The sequence below is a fragment of the Rattus norvegicus genome, chromosome 3 (genome assembly GCF_036323735.1).
Source record: "Rattus norvegicus strain BN/NHsdMcwi chromosome 3, GRCr8, whole genome shotgun sequence".
Lineage (NCBI taxonomy): Eukaryota > Metazoa > Chordata > Mammalia > Rodentia > Muridae > Rattus > Rattus norvegicus.
Window position 1 is genome coordinate 29792254 of NC_086021.1, and position 8721 is coordinate 29800974.

At 53.0% G+C, this 8721-nt stretch overlaps 1 non-coding gene across 1 annotated transcript; it reads right to left on the reverse strand.

Moving 5' to 3' along the window:
• Window positions 1–864: 864 nt before the first annotated feature.
• Rnu6-198 (RNA, U6 small nuclear 198) lies at window positions 865–972 on the reverse strand. The gene has a single exon (XR_005503011.1). It is a non-coding gene; the product is annotated as a U6 spliceosomal RNA (small nuclear RNA).
• Between the last annotated feature and the right edge of the window lie 7749 nt (window positions 973–8721).

Genomic DNA, 8721 nt, shown 5'->3' on the forward strand with positions numbered 1-8721 from the left:
CAGTGAGACTGTCTTAAAAAGAAAGGAAAAGAAATAGAAAGGGTGAGATGACTCAGCAGATAAAGGTCCTTGAGATGACTCAGCAGATAAAGGTCCTTGAGATGACTCAGCAGATAAAGGTCCTTGAGATGACTCAGCAGATAAAGGTCCTTGAGATGACTCAGCAGATAAAGGTCCTTGAGATGACTCAGCAGATAAAGGTCCTTGCCACCAAGCCTAAAGACCTGCACTCCACCCTCACAGTAGGAGAGAAGTGCGTGATCTTCTGTACACATGTACTCTAGCACACGTGTATGCATACACATACATTTGTACCGACACACACACAAAACGAATAAACTGTTGGTTAACCAAAGTGAAAAGAGAACCAGAGAGAGGATGGGAGGGAGCTGTGATTTCTGCTGGGGTGGAAGGAATGAGCTCAGGCTGTTGATCCCGTTTTACAAACCAGCAGCAGCAGCAGCAGCAGCAGCAGCAGCAGCAGCAGCAGCAGCAGCAGCAACAGTAGCAGCAACAGACAGACCATCCAAGAAGGACCTGAGCAGACAGCAAGGTTTCCAACCTACTGCCTGCTTCCCCAGGAGGGAAGGCGGGAGGGAGCAAGGGAGTGCAGCGCCCCTTGCCACAGCCTAGCCTGCCCAGTGCTGTTCCACATCCACTAGAGGGCGGCTGCGGCCTGGGCGCTTTTCTTCTTTTTTGGATATTTTATTTATTTACATTTCAAATGTTATCCCCTTTCCCGGTTTCCCCTCTGCACACCCACATCCCATCCCCCGTCACCCTGCTTCTATGAGGGTGCTCCCCCACCTACCCACCCACTCCTGCCTCATGGCCCTCGCATTCCCCTACACTGGGGCGTCAAGAAAAAGTAGGGAAACGCTTTACCGGTTTGCCTGTCATCTTTGCCCAGGAGCTATGCTAATCTTCTCTGTATCGTTCCAACTTCAGTGTATGTGCTGCCAAAGTGAGCATGGGGCTTGGGCTCTTACAGCACCGTTGCACAAGGACTGGGAGTTTGTTAGTCGACAACCCTCACCTTCAGCAGTTCCAGCTCCCTTGGGGACTGCAGAGCTTTGGCAGTAAGTGCCAGGGTGGGAGCTTGTATGTGTGTTGAGCTCCCTTCCTAGGTTAGTATGACCTGCAGGGCTCACAGCTTCTCTAGGCCTCCCTCGGTTCTCTCATCTGACAAACGTGGATGGTTTTGGCTGCCACGGTGCAGCCCAAGGCTGAAATGATGTCCATGCATCTTTCCAGAGTGGCTGCCAACTGCCCTTTCCCTTTCCCTGCTGGGAGTAGGTGTTGGTCCCCTCGAAGGCCTCCCCTTTCTCCTGCCCCTGGTAGCATAGGGGACAGACAGGAAGGCGGGCAGAGTAGAGCAGCATTTCCTCTTGGGCCAGGGGGAGCAAGTGCAGGCCCTGATAAGGCACACATGGCCCTCTGCACGTCCGCCTTTTGTCCCAACCCCACCAGCCTTTCCTGCTCATGTCTGCCAGGGCGGGAGGACTGTGGCCTGCCTGTGTCTCCCTTCCCTCTGCACCTCTCAGCCTGGGATGGTAGAGAATCTGAAACCCCAGGCACAGCCACTCCTGGAATGAGCACACACAAGAGAGTGTTCACATTATAGGTGCAGCCCGGGCCCACGGAGAGCATAAGGCCCTCACCAGGGCTCTGGGTTCTCCTCTTGGGTGGGGTAGGGTGTGGGAGGTAGACAGCCCTCCTACTCTCCTTGCCCTGACAGCATTAGGCACTCCTGCATCTGACTCCACTCTAGGGTCCCTCTGTGACTTTCTAGCCTGGGAACCCAAAGAGGCATTGGCCTGAGAGCAAGTCCCTAGGCTGCTCTGTCTGTCTGTCTTCCGTGACACTGCGCCCCAGCCCAATGAAAGACTGAGAGACTGACATCCTTGCCCCCGTGGTCCTCACAGTATTCAGTGACCAAGCAGTGACCACCTGGAGCCCACACAGTAACATTAATGACCACATTGTGAATCCTTTGTGACCATCTAGCTATCACAGTGACCACCCAATGACAAGCTAGTTGCCAGTCGTGACCACTCAGTGGGTACTGAGCTGATGGAAGGACCTCAGAATAGCTTCACAATAATTACTGGCTGCCGATGGCCACACTGACTAAAGTGGCCATACTGTGGACATCCAGTGACACAGTGACCACAAGGAACACAGAGTGAACTCAGTCCCCATGCAGTGACCAAGTAACTACAGTGGCCATGCACGAAATGGGTCACTGTGTTCAATGGTGGTTACTAGTGGTCATTACATGTCCTTGTAGTCATGGTGACTGCATGACTGTTATGACTGTCGGTGACTACTATGGTCACTTGGCAGTCACTGTGCTGCTGAAATTCTGTGATCACTGTGGTCACTGGATGATCACTGTGTGGTCTTACCTGGTCTTTGGGTGACAATGAGGTCACCAATGTCACTACATGATCACTACCTGGTCATTATGTGTTTATCACATGCTCAATGGACTGTGTGGTCCTCATTGAATACTCACTGTGGTGACCACATGGTCACTGTCAGTATGCGGTCCCTATGGCCATTGAGATTATCATGTGATCACTACACAGTCCTTGCAGACACTGTGTAGTCAAAGTATGAAGTATGATTGTTGTGTGGTCATCACGCAGTCGCTACGTGCCTGGCGGCTGGTTGCTGAGTGACCGCTTTGGCAACTGCAGCCACTGTGAGGGTTCTACGCTCAGGCTCTACGCGAGCGAGGTCACAGAACTGTCTCCCCTGCCTAGTTAATTCTGCTGGGGTGAGTGATGGGCTCTCTCTCTTCTGGGCGGTGCTCCAATGCAAGTGCGCGTCCTCCCCACCCGTCATGGCCAGACTGGAGCTGACAGCTGCCCTGGTTGCTGTCATAGCTCTACAGTGAACACGGGAGGGTGATGTCCCTTCCAACACTGACCTCGTGTTCTTTCCCACACCCTTTAAGGGGGCTGCTGCTGACCTCACAGTACTTCTCCTTTGACATTTAGAGGAGCCCACACTCCTTCCCAGGTTGCTTTTTTGCCATCTGTGAGTATCTTTTAGTAGAATAAATGTACTCACAATGTGATCAGCATAGTCATTTGTTCCAAAACTTTTTCCTCCTTCAAGCTGAAAATTTCCCCATTAACAGCCATCCCCGTGACCAACTCCTGTGACTACTGAGAAGCTATTTCTGTTTCCCACATTGGACACCCCAGGTACATGGAACCACTAGTGTGTGTCGTACACCATCGGCTTCCTCCCCTGGGCACCTCCTGGGCAATTCCCCCATAGAATAGCATAAACCAGAACTTCCCCACCCGCCTTGAGACAAGGTCTCACTATGTAGCTGAAACTGGCTATATAGACCAGCTGGCCTCACACTCACCAGTGCTGGGATTAAAGCTTGCACTGCCACACCTGGCTGTTCCTTAATTTTTATTTACTTGCTTGTATTCTGGGAACAGAAGCCAGGCTCTTGTGCATGCTCTGTAAGTAGTGCTCTGAGCCCCCGGCTGATATCACCCATCTGTGGCGCTCTCCTCCTCACTCTTGTAAATCCTAGTCCAGGCCAGGTAGACGGAAAACCCACTTCCAATCTGTTTGGAGGCTACCTGGGAGCAGAACTGCTGGAAGGTATGGTAATTTTTAGAAATTGGGGCTGTTTTATTCTTGTTGACACAGGGCATCGTGAGTCCTTTGAACCTTCCTCTTCCTCCCGCCTCCTCTTCAGCACTGGCACTGCATGCTTCTCTGTAGTACCAGAGTTGGAAGCCAGGGCTTCACACTCACTAGGCAAGTGCTCTACCGGTCGAGTCACATCCGTGACCACGGTGGCCCCTCAACCCACGGATTCCCATTCAGAAGTAGAAGGGAACCAAGCACGGACTCCCCTGTGGCATGCGGCATCTCAAAGGTGATGAAGAGTCCCTGTTGGACAGCTCCAGGGTCATGGAGATCCAGGGAGGAGTGGAGACTTTTCAGGGATTTCCTAAGGACTGCATGAGGCATGGGGGTGCTTCTGTGGAACAGAAAAGTGTCTCACAATAGGTCCACGGTGGTGGATTCCCCAAGCCCAACTGCCCAGTACTGGAACCGGCTGCTTGGTGCTCTAGGGGTAGAGAACTCCATGGCAGACAGGGCCATCACACTCGTCGGAACCCTAAGAATTCTCGGCACCTAAGTACAAGGAGAGTTCCCAGTTGTGATGGCTGAGGTCTCATGGTGAGGGGAAGACACACAGAAATCTCTCCACTTGGTTCAGTCAGTTCTGTTGTGAACCTAAAACCGGTCCAAAACAAAGCATAAGTCCTCTTAAAAATCCTCTGCTGGGCTGCAGGCTGGCCCCTCTCATCTCCTCGGAGACTGGGAGGTGGCTTGGGATGGGGCCACCCTTTCAGTCCTCAGGACCTCCTATCATCAAGCTGTGTGTGACTAGCACCACAGCCCCGCAAACACCAGGTTTTGGGGGCATTCGTTCGTGAGCCCTGATCCAGGTGTCTCTTCTGAAGACTCCAAACTTCTTCACAGTCCACTCAACAATTCCAGTTTTCATTTAAAAAGAAGAAAGAAACAGGTAGTCCCTGTCCTATGGTAGCCTTTCCAGCCACCTTCTAGGCACAGGTTGGGGCTTCTTCTCCTAGTAGGAAGCAGCTGTGTATCCTGCCACACCCTACCCGGGGACGGGGCAGGAGTAGCTTGTTAGTCCAAAGGCCTTGCTGGCCTGTGACCTGGGCACTGTGGGTGTGGGCTCTGTCTATCAGTGGCTTGTGAGGCTGGAGTGGTGGCCATTTCTGAGACGCAGCAGCGGTGTGGGCAGAGCTCTGGAAGTGGCGTGTACGCTGCTTCTCTAAAATTAGCCCCTGTCCAGATGGCAAAGGTGGCTGTAGTCCTTCTACTTCATAACAGAGACTTAGAGGAAACCAGTACAAGCTCGGGGGGTCCTCTCTGAGCTCAGAGGTCTGCTTGTGAATACTCTGCTCTCTCAGGTCTCCGTACGTACGGTGGTGTCCGCACGTGGCCTGCGCACCCAGCAGGAAGGCCCCTTAAAGACAGCTTGGAGCTGTCTGGGCGGCTCCTCAGGTTCCTGACCACCAGTTCCACCTCACGGCTAATCAGTCCTTAATCAACTTTCTACCAGCCTCTACTGCCCACCAGCCCTATCATCCATCAACACACTCTGAGCAGCCCCCGCCCACTCATCACCCCCCACTCGCCAGCCTCCAGCTGCTTATCAGCATCTCCCTCACTTACCAGCCCCTGACTCGCCAGTCCCCCACAGCTCCCGGATCACACGTGCCTGACCCTGAAGCCTGAGCGGGGAATTTCCGGCCATTGTCCAGACTAGAGCTGGCTCAGGAAGCTGTGATCTTCAGAAAAGAGTGATGGTGGGGGAGGGAATTGGGGACATCCTGGCTGAGTCCAGGAGGGGCCATGTGGGGTGGCATGGGGCTCAAGGCGGGTTCCTCTTTGTGTACGGTGACTGCCAGGGATTAAGAAGGCTGGGCACTCCACCTCTGACTGGCAGAGCCTAGGGCCATCATCATATACTCGCCCTCAAGGCAAGGGAAGAAGGAAATAGAACACTGGAGGAGCCCAGGAAGCCATGCTGGAGACACAGAAGTGACCTGGCCTCAGAGCTTCTCTGGCTTACCTAGTACTTGCTAGAATTGGAGTCAGGAGCATGGAGAAGCCAGAGGACAGCAGCACTAGCCACACGCGCGCGACTCAGGGACTTGTGTTCTAATCTGGCTTTGCGTATACTGCTGTGTAGTTGAGTAAACAGTGGCCTTCTCCTCAGCCATGATTTCCTCCTGGCATGATTAGGGTTGGGAGATTCCTCACCTCCACGCGGTATAAAGACTGGATGACTTGGTGTCCCTAAGACAAAGAGACGCCTATAGACTACACAAGGAGCTGGGGTTCCCAGGGGCCTCGGGAGACCCTGAGCACAAGCTTGATTTGATCTGGTGTTGTCCTGACACAGGATCTGGCCCCTCCATCCCAGATGAAAGGACCATGGTCAGCAGGGCCACCGCTGCTCCGGAAAACTGAGGTAGAACAGAAGAAAAAACCAACCAACCAACCAACCAAACAAACAAACAAACAAACAAAAAACAAAAACAAAAACCTAATTCCTAAAGAAAAATTCCTTTAAAAATTCCAGGAACCGGGGCTGGGGATTTAGCTCAGTGGTTAGAGCGCTTACCTAGGAAGCGCAAGGCCCTGGGTTCGGTCCCCAGCTCCGAAAAAAAAAAAAAAAGAACCAAAAAAAAAAAAAAAAATTCCAGGAACCATCTTGGGGTTGAGGATAGGGTCCTAGCCAGGCCAGCTTACCCACAGCAGTCCCCTGCTAAGATTTGTCCCCCTGGGGTCTGTAGGAAGACATTCCGTGTCTTTGGCCTTTGGGGCTATGATAGAGGCTGGTTCTAGGGCTCTGTTCCCAGTCCACACAGCCAGGGCTCTGGGCCAGCTCCTGGGCCTTTATGCTTACCTAGCCCTGATACCCCATCAGGTCAGAACTGTCACTCCCACCAGGATTTTGGGTGCTGGGTGGGATTCCTTGCTGTATTGACCACCTCTCCTGTAGGTGGACTTAAGGTCGCAGGCACTGCCCAGTTCACCCTGCCTGTCCCAGGCCAGCGGCTCAGGTCAGCTTCTCTCTTTATGCCTCCGAGCCTCAGCAAGCTGAGGGATCTGACCCAGGCTGTGGGTTAGGCTCAAGAGCTTTACAGGGGTTGGTGGGGTTGAGATCCGTGCCTGGCCCAGAGGCCACAGCAGCAACAGTTCCCACAGGTCCTGCACTCTAAAACCTGGACAGGCATTCTGACAGAATGGTGTACTGTCTCCACACCAGAGGCTGTGGATAGTACTGTGGAAAACATCTGGCTCTAGCCCTCCAAGAGATTCAAATAACTGATCCCAGGCCCTAAGCCCATATGCACTGTTACAATGTTGTTGTTGAATACAAGGTTGTTCAATGATCTGAAAAACCACAGCGCCAGGTCTAAACCAGCTAAAGGAGGGCGTGGTCCACAGGAAAATGGACACTCACCGTGTGCTCCAACCATACAAAGGAATGTGGTTCAGCCATAGTGAAAGCTGTGATTCAGGCTATGACTTAGGGGAAGCTCACAGCTACATGGGAAAGAAGGCAGACACAGTAAGTACTGTCCCAATGCGGGCTTGATCCCTAGAGACAAACAAAACATTTGAAAGTCACCTGGGGGCTGGGAATGACCTGGCGGTTGTCACAGCTGTAGCTCCCTTGAGGTAGTGGCAATACTCTGGAGTTGACTGTGATGGTCACACAAGCTCTGATTGCCCCCACACTGGATCTTACATGTTAACGGGTGGACTGTGTTTATGAACATCTTCTTGTTAAACTGTTATACTACATAGAGGAAGTTATCTGCTGAGACCCAGCCTGGGCCTTCATAGGGCTCTCTTCCCAGGCTGTCCAGGGCTATGAACAGGAGCCCAGGACTCTCTGTTAGTGGTGCTTACCCCCAACATCCCTGCCACACTTGGCAGCCAGAGTCAGCATCCTTGAGGAACTAAGAAAGTGGGATTGGGAGGTGACAGTGTGCTGCTTGTAGCCATATTGCTACAGTGACAGAACCAGACTGCACTAGCAGCAGCAGCTCCAGGAGACCCTTGTCTGATTCTTGCCGGTGCTGGCGGAGAGGTGGAGAGATGCCTCGAACCCAGAAGCCTCAGCTTTGCCTATCTGAGCCTCCATTTCTCCACAGCTGAAGGGAGACCTGACTTCCTAAAGACTGAGATCAGTCCCTCCACCCCTACTCCCATCATGGAGCCTTTGAGCTTTTCCTCAGGAAAAGAACTCAAGCTAAATTTATGCCAGGCCCCCTCAGGCTCACAGAAGGCGAGGTCAGGCTTCCTGCAGCCCCAGGCCCTGACGTAGTTCCCCTTCCCCTCAGTGGTGCTTCCATTGTTCTCAGGGGCCTGATTCCCCATCACCCACCACACACACACTTCCTGTTTCCTGGCTCAGAGGAAACAGAGATTTCTGGCGGGCTGCAGATGCCTGCTCCCCCACCCCCCAGCTTTTAAAGGATATTAAAAATAACCAGGGCTTGAAGCTGAACAGCATGGGTGCCTGAGGCAAGAGGAGTCTTAGGGCTGCCACCCAGCCACTGAATTTGGAGCCATGGGTCTGTCATGACAGTGTCGATGAAGATCTGCACCCTCCCCAGAACTCCTGATACTCTCCACATTCTGACCTGGAATACGGGGAACCGCCATGGAAGCCCCAAACTGCTTTACAAGTGGACACCAACTCATCCTTTCCCAGAGACCTGTGCCTCCACTGACCACTGTGGCTAACTGGTGGTCACCTAGGAGAGAGGTGTCCCCCTTACTCCACCCTCGCAGAGCCTGGCAAAGCTTCAGCCTGGGCAGTCTAGCCCCTATAGTGACAGCTCTGTGACCTTGAACAGATTTTCCCTTGGGGTTTGGGGGGGGGGGGTAGTGAGACAGCCCCTCCCCTCCAGACATGGCCAGTAGCACAGGGCCTGTGTGGCAGGCGTCACTGCCTCCCCAGTTTCTCTTTTTTTTTTTTTTTTTTTTTTTTTTTGGAGCTGGGGACCGAACCCAGGGCCTTGCACTTCCTAGGTAAGCGTTCTACCACTGAGCTAAATCCCCAGCCCCCAGTTTCTCTTTCTCTCTGCTTCTGAGTGCCCACAGTGATTCTCGCTACCAGAA